Genomic DNA, 10,796 nt, shown 5'->3' on the forward strand with positions numbered 1-10,796 from the left:
CACTAGGGCTATCTTGGTCTCAGAATCTTAAATTCAGTGTTCCAAGCAGCCATTAATGCTACTTATTTAGTAAATAAAAATGCAGGGTGCCCAGTTACATTTGAACTTCAGATAAACAACAAACAATTATTGTTTTTTAGTGTAAGTATATCCCATGCAGTATTTCAGACATACTTGTACACACAAAAATACTAAAAAATTATTGTACTAAAAGTTGTTTGTTGTTTATCTGAAATTCAAATGTAAATATATTTTACTGGGCCATCCTATTGGTGGTCTAAGTTGAAACTGACTTGCCATCTTTGACTTTGGGCTATCAAATGATGAAAACTCATGTCTAACTAGTTTTAGAGACAAAGGTAATCTATTAGCTTAAACAGTTAGGAATTGCACCAGGCACTGATGAGTTCAATACTCTCCATCCCTCTCCCTCGTCCTCAGGCTTGCTTCTCTGTTGGCTTCTTTCTATAGTTCAGCTCATACCACATGACAAGAAGGCTTCCCAATGGCAGATTTACTGATTCCCAACTTAGCAACCATAGAATTTCTTTCTCCCAACTCCTGAATATCAAGCCAGGACAACTCTGATTGGCCTGACTTGGGTCTTGTACCACCTGTAACCATTATCTACAGGACTGGCCTAGACTCGATTATGGCTCTATGCCTATGGGTGGAGTTGAAGGGTAGTCCCACCAGGATCATTCAGCATGGGAGAAGTACCATTCCTAAAAGAAGCAGGGTGTCAGGCAGAAAAAATAAGAGAAAGAAAGAAAGAAAGAAAAAAAGAAAGAAAGAAAGAAAGAAAGAAAGGAAGAGAAAGAAAGAAAGAAAAAGAAGGCCAACCTAATGGGGGGGGGTGCGGGCAGGAGTGGCAGGCAGCAAGGGGAATGGTGGTTAAGACACTGGATTCCCACATGGCCAACTATGGTTCCAGTTCCGCACCTGGTGGCTTGCTTTCTCACTCCTCCTCCCCACCCCCCATGTCCCTCTGGTGTGTACACATGCCCTATAGCAAATTTACAACAACAACAATAATAAATAAATTAAATTAAATAATTCTTTAAAAAACAAAGAAACCAACAAGGGTTCATTTCTATTATGTATGTATGTATATTGTCTAATTCACAGAATTAGAGAAAGACTTTAAGATACAGAAGGTCAAACCTTGTAATTGAGACAAATATGTAATAACCTATAGCAAACCCATGGTACTAGGGCACTTATTATATAAAGGCAAAAAATTGTGACCTGTCACAACCAAATACCTTCTTGTAAGAAAATGCAGAGAGAGAGAGAGAGAGAGATTTTGTGAGTGATTGACAAGGACAGCAAGAATTGTCGGTAAATGCTCCTCTGGGAAGCACTTTTGACGTGGTGTATTGGTATTCGAACAGTTTTGAAGCATGGAAAAATCTCATGTTTTTCTCATGTCTTTGAAGCTCCTGTCTGTCAGAACCCAAAGGTACTTGAAGAGTTAGTTCCCATCCAAAGTCTGTAGCTGTATAGTACAGAGAGTAGAAACAAGGGCTATGCAATGAGACTGTTGGGGTTTTAATCCCAGCTCCACCACTTGCTTGCTGATGAACTTGGACACATCACCGACTAGGACAGGTCCAGCACTCCTACACTGGTGATGTGCCATTGGGACATGGTTAGGCCAGGACAATTATTGCCCAGGGTGTCTTGGGCAATGAGGTCTACAAGCAAAGAAAGTCTCCATTTAGAAGGACACTGTGGGCAGGAAGAACTCAACAGATCACTTATTTAAGAAAGTAAGCTCACTTCTACCCCATCCGCATTGCAGTAAAGAAACACAGACGCCTGTGGAACATTTTCTACGCACACCATGGGAAGTGCTGTAGGAAGCGTATATCCAAAATGCTAAGGGATAAGGGTGGGAAAGTAAGTCCTGAAGAGGCTGAAGACGTGTCCTCCAAACACAGATGAGTGTGACTTTGAAAGTTGAGTCTGTCCAACAACGCAAGGCAATAGCCCAAGAAAGCACAAAGGCATGAATACGCATGGCCGCATCTCTCAACCTTCTGTGACTCTCAGGCCTGACGTTCACTTGGACCTACTTGAAGGCTCTCCTGTCCTATTTTGGAGAGGTTTTCGCCATAGGGTGCGTGTGCTCTCCAGAAAGACAGAGACAAAGAGACAGAAAGCAAGAAATCACCCCACCCCAATCCCCAGCAGGGAAGGCCATGCTGTGATCCCTTCTCCTCCATTCTCCTCTTGGGATCTTGCGCACGCATGCCCACATGCGCCTGAGTTTAAGCCACCGGGTCCGGGACTCGAACCACGGTCGACTACATGGGAGTCCTGGGACATAGCCATTACGCCAACTGCTGGTTCCTCTCCTGTCCTATTTTAAAAGGGAAAAAATAATGTGGAAATAATTTAATGTATTGATTTAAAAAAAAATTAGGAATCAAAACAGACATCATCACCTCTTCCAAGGACATAAATCTTCTAGACATCATTGTGATTTCCAGGGGAACCTCTTGGGAGATCTTAAGTACCTGGCATGTTTGGACACTATGAGAAACTGTGAGTAAAATAGACTAAAGGGATAGATGGGAGAGTGGTAGGGGAAAAAAAAAAATAAAAAGCAAAAATGAAACAAAACACCCAACTAAGAGAGAAACGCAGACCTGGGCTACAAAGTCTCACCTGCCGCGCAAGGTGTGAACTTCTGTATAAACACAGGGAAATGTAGGAAGTGTTTTCAGGTCGTCTTGATACAATGTGAAACAGTTACTGTACATTACTTTTACACTGCTACTAATTATAGCTGTGGTAGGCAGATTTATATGGCCTTTCCCTCCTGAATGTGACCTGGACACATGAATAGACTTCTAATGAAGACTATGACAAAAATGATGGAATGTCACCTTTCCAAACTCTTCTAAGCTCCCATGACTGGCTAAGCTGCGATCCTAATTTTAATCTTTTCTCTAAAACGCAAGTTCTGAAGCTCTACATGGAAGTACATCGTCTTGAATGCAACAGAGCGCTCTGGGGCGGGAGGCCATAAAGGCTGTGGAGGGGAGAGGAGGCGTGGGCTTCTAGAGAGCCCCTCATTAAATCTACACCAAATTAGGGGAGAGTAACTAAGAGCTGATAATTTTATTTCACCTTTAAAAGCTATTAAACACAACATACTATAATGGAATTTGTGACCTTATTAAAACATTTAGTCACACATTACTACTTGATAAACTTATGAGTTAGTAAATTTTTTTTTTTTTTTTTTTTTTTTTTGCCATGTACTCTCAATACAACAAAACCATTCATCTGAAGGAAAATCATCAGGTTGCATCGACCGTCTGGTTTGTTTCAGTACTGAAGTCTTTTTAAAAAGCCAGCCAGGGGAACAGCAATTGGTGTAATGGCTCTGTCGCTGGACTCTCATGTAGTCGACTAAGGTTTGAGTCCTGGACCCTGTGGCTTAAACTCATGCCAGGCACGTGTGCGTGCGTGCCCAGGATCCCAAGATGAGAATGGAGGAGAAGGGATTGTGGCGTGGCCATCCTCCCTGGGGGGTGATTTCTCACTTTCTGTCTCTCTGTCTCTCTATCTTTCTGGTAAGCACATGTGGCCTATACCAAAAACTCTTAAAAAAATAAAAGTCAGTCAGAGACTGGGGAAGAAAGGGATCTCTGTAAGACTCCCAGTTCCCTGCAATCCAAGACAGTGCCAGAAACCCTTCGCACCAGCTCTACCTGTCTACCCATTTCTCTGATCCACCTTTCATCTGTTCATCAGGCAGAGTGCTGGGAACACCCAATATAGTCAAAAAATATTTTCATTGTCTCATGGGAAGAATAGTAGGCTTGCTAGGAGCACAGAAATGGGAGAAGGCAGAAGCAACAGAAAATTGCCTGCTCTCCAGTTTTGTAGGTGTGATACAAACCTTCATTCAGAGATGACCTATAGGTTGGCCATGAGGGGAGAGGTCCAAGCATCTGGTGACAGGTGTGCAGAACAGTGGGAGGAAGGGGTGGGCTTGTGCACCGTGGCTTCTGGGGCCCATAGATCTACACCTCCCTTCTCAGTGATGGCGTAACCATGGTCAGCTCTACTGTTTGAATGCCTTTCCAGTCTTCTTTCTTCCACTACTCACCCCACCTTCTTTATATTATCTTCAACTTGGGATCTCCTCGTTTTTCCTTTAACCATCTCTAACAAAATAGTTCGACCATTTCCCAGAGACCATCTAGAATCAGCTACCCATTGTCAATGGAAGGTAAAATGAACTTCCGACAAACTAGGGTAATTAGAGAGAGGGAAGCATTGCTGAAGACCAAACCAGACAAAATATGATACAAAATGTATGTGAATGTCTATTTTTTACTTGCAGTGATAGTCAACATTTAAGAATACACTTGTCATCCTACAGAAGTCATCTAAATGTGGGAGCACAGAATCTGACATAAATTACTTTACTGAGAAGTGACCAAAAGTCTAACATCTGTTCAAATAATTAGTTGTGGTTACCTTTTTCTTAGCTGAATTCTTCTTTTTTATAACCCTAGTATTAAAACAACAACAAAAAATACACCTAGATTCAGGAACAGAAGTATAGCACCTCCTTTATGCTCCTTCCTCCTCTTCTCTTTTCATTTAAAGCCAGTGCCCTCATGGCACTAACGCATCATGTAGAAATCAACAACTTACTGCAAAGCTAGAATTGGCTGCACACCTGCTACATGTCAAGCAGCATAATACAACTATTAAAACGTTTTCCCATTCAGTCCGCACAGTAACTAGATGGTTCTGCATTTCACAGAGGAGGAAACTGAGGCTCCGTGAGATTAGGTATTAGAAGGAATGGGACAGGACGAATCCATCCATACGCTTACCATACTGTGATTCCTGCCCTGACATCTGCTTACCTTTCATTTCCAGAGCAGACGCCTGTGTTCTTGCTTGGAAGAGCCATTGACAAAGGAATGCACCGCACACATCGGGCTACAATCTCGGTGAGAGACACTCACCACTGTCTCCACAAACCCCAGCTCCGCGCTTGGCACTAGGTAAACTACAGTAAATATTATTACAGTTGCATTAAATTTCAAACAACCATGTTTATTTTAATTGTTCACAAATACTCTGCCAAATGTTTGTTGTATCAACTGTAACCTGTAAACATGCTAATCCTCCCCTGAACAGCACAAAAGTAAATGGCCAGTCAAGGCACACGAAGCCTTTGGCACTACTTTAGCCTGGGTTCCCTGCAGAAAATAGGTGCCCCCTTTTTGTAAGTTATCCCAGGAAGCAAGAGTAGGAAACTGAAGAGAGAAACATGGGCAGAGAGAAAACTGATACAAAGAGGAGTTCTGGAGTTGGTGGCCACTCTAGACAATGGGGGCTTCATCCCAACAGGACTCTGGGGGACTAGGGAGAACGTGCTTCAGAATCACCTGTGTGAAAGACAGAAGAGCGTGTATCCCTAATGAACACTGGTCTCCCCTGGGAGATCAATGCCCCTTCACTCCAGGCTACACAGTGTGAATGCCAAGAGGGTTCTTATAAATATCAGAGAAGCCCTGAATAGAAAATGGAAGTATGGATGGCAGGTCACAACTGTGAAGTGAGCCACAGAAAGTGTCCAACACAAGCCACTTGGGGACCTGTAGGTGCTGAGGGCTGAAGGAGGGGAGAGGAATTGGTTAAAATACAGTGGAGCTCCTGAGGTCTAGCTTTGTTCCATTGCAAAGGCCATGTAGAAATGCATTTTCTCACTCTCAAGTCAACAAATGAGAGGTCTATTAAGATGAAAAACCCTCCTTTTAAAATGCAAATAACGAAGAGGGCCAAGGTTAATTTTGCTGGCCTTTGAAACCTACAGTGAAAGCTTAACTGGGATTGCCCTTTGAAAACCCATGGAGGCAGGTTAGGCATCATATGTTCAGAAGGAAGAAGATGGTACAGGGATAAAGAAAGGTCCTGCAAATGTGAAGCAGGTGCTTTGTGGGCTTTACACTCTGTAAAGCCTGTGGAATGTGTCAGTGTAACCCGAAGCCACATCCTTGAACCAACTATGTCAATATTAAGCTTGCTTTTTTTGACTTCTCTCAGGAGAAATATAAAAATTCACACATGCAAGTGGCAAATGATCCATTCTTACAACTTGAGAAACATTTGTTTTAGGATTCTCAGTTGCGTGCATAATGTCGCCTTTCATTTCCTTGGGGAGCAATGGGTCCTGCAAGTAACTAGAAGTTCATCAGAAACATTACCTTAAGGGCTCAGACGCGTGGCGCCAGTGGAGGCCCCAGTGCTTGCATGATGGCTGAGGCCACATGGGAGGCCCAGGTTTGGTTCCAAGGCCAACCTAAATAGGCCAGGTGCAATGGTGCTTGCTGTGGTCTTAACCAAGTAGGAGGCTGGCACAGGAGGATTGTGACACGGGGACACCTCGTAAAAATTACCTTTTTCTAGCTCTCTCCCACATGTGTTCTCCCTGTTTCTCACATTTAAAAAAAAATGTTTTAAGGCCAACCTTGTGGCCTAGTGGTTAAGGAAGACAGATCCCAGCCCTCGTGGCTGCAGTTCGAATCCCAGCCCTGGTGGCTTGAAAAACATGCTGATCACGTGGGTGTATGTGCTCCAAACTCCAACAGAATGGAGAAATGAAGACGGGATTGCAGCGTGACCACACCCCATTGGGTGGTGCTTTCTCCTCTGCTCGTCTCTGTTTTCTGTCTCTATCTGTGGGATTGCAGTGTGACCACGCCCCATTGGGTGGTGCTTTCTTCTCTGCTCGTCTCTGTTTTCTGTCTCTATCTGGTGAATGCACATGGACTCTGGCAATAAAAAGATATTTTAATGACTTAGTTGTTCAAGCTATGGATAGAGTGCAGGATAGGGGCAGAGACAACAGGATCCCTGGCTAATGCTTGTCAGGAAGAATTCGGCTGGAAAAGCCACAATCACTGGACATATCAGTGGGGAGAAAGTGACTGCCCTCCCTGCTAGTAATAATAATAACTATAATAGGACTGATAGCAAACGCTAATAGAACAAATCGTCTCTACCAAGCACTATCCTAAGCACTTCATATATATATCGACTAATTATAAACCAGGTACAATCATGATTTGTACTTTACAAATGAGGAAACTGAGGGACAGAGACTCAAGAAATTTGAGAGAGACTCAAGGTCATGCAGTAAATGGCAGAGTAGTAATTCAGACTCAGGCCTCCTCTAGACTCCAGAGTCTAGTTCTGAAGCATCTTGACCATGGGCTTACTTAAGGGTACCTGTGGGAATCAGGGACTAGAAGGCAAACAACTGTGAGCACCTGAAACTGCAGGGCACTGGGACCTGAGCTGGGGTTCGGGTGAAGCCCATGGCATCCTGGGTATTCATATTTCTGCAACCGAAGACCAGCTGAGAATGCTAGGTTACATGCATTGTGAAAAAGTACAAACTGTGGAACATGTAAAACCTTCATTTCTTCTGACTGCCCTGTGCAGAAGCATGGATGTGCTTGTGTGTAGGTATGTTCGAAGACATGTATGCAGCTACTCTGGCCCAGGTTACCAGCCTCTCTCATCTGGGCTACTGCAAACACCTCATTAATGGTGTCTCTGGTTTTACTCTCATTCTCTCCTATCCATACTTTCTACCACACGTACCATCTAATAAAACTCGCCGACTAAGTTGAGCCAGATGCTGGCCCAGTAGTAAAATATGACCCTCCATAATGCTGACCTGTATGGGAAGGTTCCCAGTTTGTGCCTGGAGACCTTCCTGAGCATGCCGAGCACACATGTGCCCAGGATCAGGGACATGCTGAGGTTGGGGATGGATCAAGGCACTGAGACCCTGTTGGGGTGCTGTCTCTATATCTCTTTCTTGCTCTGGCTCTCATACTCGTGGAAGAAAAAAATAAACTTTTAAAATGCCAATTAAGTCATATTGCCCTCTGCTTAAGATATTTTAGTGGCCTTCTGTTACTCTTGAAATAACATCCAAGCTCCTTGCTAGGGACTACAATGACCTTGCATCATCAAGCTCCTGCCCGTCTCTCCAACTTCATCCACAGTCCCTCTCCCATTGCTGTGGAAGGAACAATTACACTGGCCATCTTTCAGACCAAGCCCTTAGCCTACCTTTGAGGCCTTCTAAAAGCTGCATTCCTCCCAACATTCTTAACCCAGCCAGCTCCTTATCTTTGAGGATGGCAATTCCTTCTCTTCCATTTCTCTACCTTATTGTGAGTTGGATCACACACAACATATGCCTAGGATATTTTTCACTCTACTGGGGCCGAGATTCAAATAGTCATCCATGTGGGATCTGACTTCCTTAACCATCAGGCTAGGGGGCCAGCTCCAATCACACTCTTAAAATTCTAACTCATTGTCATGACTGTGCTCTGCAAAGCTCTTGCTTCATTTCAGTAAAAATTTTCTTCTTCCATCCTTACCCCTCACTTCTTTCTCCCCATAGAAAGCACTGAGATGGGCTCTAACTTATTTGTTAAATGCATCGTGATGTTTCTAGGGTGAGTGTTTTCAGTGTATACAAAAGGCATTGTTCACGGAGTCTCATTCTATTTCCTGCCTTTTGGACTCCACATGACAGCTTGTAGAGCTCTTCATGTTTCTGATCACCTTATTTGTTGCTTCCTTGTGTTCTGTGGCAACCCATAGTGATCATTCATCCCACTGATGAAGCCCTCAAGCTCTCTTCTACCAACACACATCATCACAATAAACTTTCTAGGGCACATTTTTTTAAGAGAGATTTTTGCTATAGAGTGTGTGCACTTGCTAGAAAGACAGAGACTGAAAGTGAGAAATGATCCCCCAAGGGGGATGGCCATGCCACATCCCTTCTCCTCCATTCTCCTCTTGGGATCCTGGACATGCAAGCGCATGTGTGTGGCTTGAGTTTAAGCCACTGGGTCCAGGACTCAAACCGCGGTTGAGTCCAGTGACATAACCTTTATGCCATCTACTGGTCCTTCTAGAATACATTTTCTGTGGGACCTAAACAAGACTATCTTTGGCACATTTATCTAGGACTGAGCCTGGTACATACAAGCACATACAAATTCAGTTAGGGTAAATCCTGCTGGTTTGCCTTCCAGAATGGCAACACCATTTCATACTCCTTCCCCAAACTTTAGAAAACCTTTCCCTAGTTTTCAAACAGAATTGTATCTCCTTTAGCCTATATTTCAGTTCCTTGCTTTCTTCATAAAGTGTGTCAGACATTGTATCCGCTCTATTTGCCTGTTTACTTGCATTTTGCTGGTCTTTCCCTCTAAAATATAAACTCCTTGAGGCCAGAGACAGTGCTTCTTTTATTCTGCACCGTAATCTCAGAATCCAGTATAGTGCCTAGTACACAATAGGTACTCAGTAAACATTTGTTGAATGAATAAACAAATATGGTTTGGTAGGTAAATCATGGTTAAAATGTGCACCAAGAATGAAAATCACAACGCTAGGTTCTTGTCTTAAGAGCTCTTGAAGCTCATGAAAGACTTACCAGTCAGATGGAGTAACAACTTAGAAAAACAAGAATCTCCAGAAATCTTCATCTAGTCAGCGGATTCAATGTTAAATGTAGTTTAGAGATATGCAAAGCCCTATAAAACTGGGGGGGGGCATATAGAAGACTTATCTGTTGGATTAAAAGAGCTCTTTTTGACTACGTCATTGCTCACAGTTCTTTCTATAAAGCTGTCCTTTCCTATTTCCGCGATCTCCTCCACTGCATATGAACTCTGTTTCTCATTCTCATTTCTTAGTCTTGGACATGCTCCCCAACACTTAAAATCTTCGAGCTCACCTTAGGGGGAGCATTTCCTTCTTAAGCTGTTGTCCATCTGTTCAGAGAGCCATTTTATCTTACATAGGTAACTTGAATAAGATAGGAGTTTAACAGTAATTGTGTGGGAGAAGAGATTCTAATTGACATATTCATGTCATTATTCTTAAAGGTCATCTCCCTGTCCAAATCACTGCAACTTCTAGGGCCATTTATGAAGGCTCGTTTTAATGGCAGGACACTAGTGGGATCATGTCCCTCTGGGTCATACCCTGGAAAGAAGTCAGCCCTGTCCCCTCCCTGGCTTCCAATCCTTTGTTTTACTAGTTAGTTCAAAGTCTCATCTCAGCTCCAAAATGCCTTCTGGAAGCCACCTCTGCTGCAGCTGCCCTATGTAAAGTCCCCACGTGGACCTAGGATACTATGTCCGTACCCTCCAGTTAATTTCTTTAGCAGAAGAACAACTAAGCTGACATGAAACAAGTAGGCTTTTTCTGATTTCTGGGACAGCTGCCTCACTTCGATTGACTTATATTTGAATACCTTAGGTTTTAGGAGGATCAAATGAAGAATGTTCTCTAAATGCATTCAAAATCAACTTCCTTGAATTCCTGCTCTTAAAACTCTGTTTGCTTGCAGATTTACCAAGTGACTCAGCAGTCAGCAGTTCTGGTCTTGACTGGGTCTTCTTGGGAAATGATCCTGCAAGTCCACAAACCTTCACCAGACTACGGGACAAAGTCAGGAGTCCCTTTGTTCTTCACCACCCCTGGTGCCACCCCAGAGCTGGTCGTTAATAAACAGCAGTGACAGAAAGAGATGCAAGTGTAGCCAGAGGTTTTCTGGTTTTGTGCATTTCTTCCTTGCCCAGAGGCAGCCTAAGCTCTTTCTTGGAACTCAAGGTGTCATTTAGATAAGCACCGGGACATGGTCCTCTCTGGGAACGAGTTCACTTCTGATCTTTTGTATGTGTGTTAAAGGGGTGCCCGGTTCCTGAAATACC

General features: G+C 43.4%; 1 long non-coding RNA gene across 1 annotated transcript in view; it reads left to right on the top strand.

The window, feature by feature from the left end:
* The window catches only part of LOC102491584 (uncharacterized), a 21,861-nt gene extending 11,304 nt beyond the window's left edge, over positions 1-10,557 (top strand). Inside the window, exons 3-4 of the long non-coding RNA XR_334916.1 lie at positions 4,912-5,039; positions 10,433-10,557. This is a non-coding gene — a long non-coding RNA (uncharacterized LOC102491584). The remainder of the gene's footprint in view (positions 1-4,911; positions 5,040-10,432) is intronic.
* Positions 10,558-10,796: the final 239 nt, after the last annotated feature.

The sequence above is a fragment of the Tupaia chinensis genome, unplaced genomic scaffold, assembly GCF_000334495.1.
Source record: "Tupaia chinensis unplaced genomic scaffold, TupChi_1.0 Scaffold000311_2, whole genome shotgun sequence".
Taxonomy (NCBI): Eukaryota; Metazoa; Chordata; class Mammalia; order Scandentia; family Tupaiidae; genus Tupaia; species Tupaia belangeri.